At 47.1% G+C, this 2,317-nt stretch overlaps 1 pseudogene; it reads left to right on the top strand.

Moving 5' to 3' along the window:
• Positions 1-665: 665 nt before the first annotated feature.
• On the top strand, positions 666-2,069 carry LOC108541729 (elongation factor 1-delta-like; annotated as a pseudogene).
• Positions 2,070-2,317: the final 248 nt, after the last annotated feature.

Here is a 2,317-nt window from a genome sequence, read left to right as displayed (position 1 = left end):
GCACGTAGTGCACATGTACCCTAGAACTTAAAGTATAATTTAAAACAACACCCTAAAAAATAAAATAAAAGTCCTTGTCTACAAAAAAAAATAATAATAATAACAACATAAACTAACTGCAGACATTGCAAATGTGATATCTTTCACAAGTGAGAACCAAATTACAACTTATACAGTTACAGGACTTAGGTTTAAAATGTTTAATCCAAGACAATGGAGAAAACAGAAAATATACTAATAATGTGAAAAGTACAAGAAGTTATAAGGGTGACAAGTCACATTTGTTTGTTTTGTGTGTGGGGGGGTTTTTGTTTTGTTTTGTTTTTTGTTTTGTGAGACAGAGTTTTGCTCTTGTTGCCCAGGCTGGAGTGCAATGGCATGATCTTGGCTCATCACAACCTCTGCCTCCTGGATTCAAGCGATTCTCCTGACTCAGCCTCCCAAGTGGCTGGGATTACAGGCACCCACCACCATGCCCAGCTAATTTTGTATTTTTAGTAGAGATGGGGTTTCTCCATGTTGGTCAGGCTGGTCTCCAACTCCCAACCTCAGGTGATCCACCCGCCTTGGCCTCCCAAAGTGCTGGGATTACAGGCATGAGCCACTGTGCCCAGCAACAAGCCATATTTGAAAAACAGCCAGCCTTTCCTCAGGTGTCCCGCATCCACCGATTCCTCCTTCCTGGTCACTGCATCCTTGGCTGGCATCAGAAAAATGGCTACAAACTTCCCAGTACATGAGAAGATCTGGTTCGACAAGTTAAAATATGACAATGCAGAAAGGAGATTCTTCGAGCAGATGAACAAGCCTGTGGCCGGTGCCTCCCACCAGGAGAACAACGCCAGCATGATCCTCCATGACACTGCAAGAGCCAGAGAATTTCCAGAAATCCCTGACCAGAAGCTCAGGCCCCAAGCTCATGTCTTGGGGCCTCCAGTGGACCCAGCGGAGACAACAATGAGCTCGTCTTCTGGATCCCCAGTCTGGAAGTGGAGAACCAGAGCTGCCCAGGTTGGTGCAGGAGCTGCAGCAGGCCATTTCCAAGCTGGAGGCCCAGGTGAACGTGCTGGAGAAGAGCTTGCCTGGGCACCACAGCCCCGCAGACCCAGAATGTGTCTCTCATGAGCCAAGTAGAGCCGCCGACCAAGAAGCCAGCCAAACCAGCAGAGGATGATGAGGACGATGACATTGACTTCCTGGGGATAGGCCCCCAAATCTGGCCATAAATTGGCCCCCAAACTGGCCGTAAACAAGATCTCTGCAGCACTGTGACACGTTAGTGATGGCTATGGTAAACCCTGAAGGTTGTGTGTTTACCGGAATGAGAGCAAGAAACACCTGGCCCACCCAAGGTGGGAAATCTGCTAAAAGGTGTTCCTGAACCACAAACAATAGCATGAGCAATCTGTGCCTTAAGGACATGTTTCTGCAGCAGATAACTAGCCAGAGCCTAACCCTTTGTTTCAGCCCATCCCTTTGTTTCTTGTTTTAGTTAATCTATGATCTGTAGAAACAATGCTTATCACTGGCTTGCTGTTAGTAAATATGTGGGTAAAACTCTGTTCAAGGCTCTCAGCTCTGAAGGCTGTGAGTCCCCTGATTTCCCACTCCACAGGCTATATTTCTATATGTGTGTCTTTAATTCCCCCAGCACCACTGGGTTAGGGTCTCCCCGACTGTGCTGGTCTTGGCATTGACCTGTTTGCCAGTGACAATGAGGAGGAGGACAAGGAGGCAGTACTGCTGCGGGAGGAGTGACTGTGGCAGTACACAGAGAAAAACGCCAAGACACCCGCACTGGTGGCAAGCCCTCCATCCTGCTGGATGTCAAGCCTTGGGATGCTGAGACTAACATGGCCCAGCCGGAAGCTTGTGTGTGCTCCACCCAGCTGGACCGGCTGCTCTAGGGGGACTGTAAGCTGGTGTCCATGGGCTATGGTATCCAGAAGCTGCAGGTTCAGTGTGTGGTGGAGGATGACAAGGTGGGGACAGACTTGCTGGGGGAGGAGATCACCAAGTTTGAAGAGCACATGCAGAGTGTTGACATTGCAGCTTTCAACAAGATCTGAAGCCTTAGTGTGTGTGTGTATGTGCACGTGAGCATGTGCCTGAGGCCCTGCCACGTTTAAAAACTGAGACCAGCAAAAAAAAAAAAAAAAAGAAAGAAAGAAAGAAAGAAAAAAAGAGAAAAAAACAGCCAAATGTGACGGAAACAATTGAAAATATAATCAGTCTACTTAATATACAACATATGTGTGAAACATTAAATTAGTCTGAGCTGATGAGAAGATTAGTGAACTAGAACACGAAGCAGTAA

This window comes from Rhinopithecus bieti, unplaced genomic scaffold (genome assembly GCF_001698545.2).
Source record: "Rhinopithecus bieti isolate Rb0 unplaced genomic scaffold, ASM169854v2 scaffold_21075, whole genome shotgun sequence".
In the NCBI taxonomy this organism is placed as follows: Eukaryota; Metazoa; Chordata; class Mammalia; order Primates; family Cercopithecidae; genus Rhinopithecus; species Rhinopithecus bieti.
This window is presented reverse-complemented; position numbering and strand designations above follow the sequence as displayed.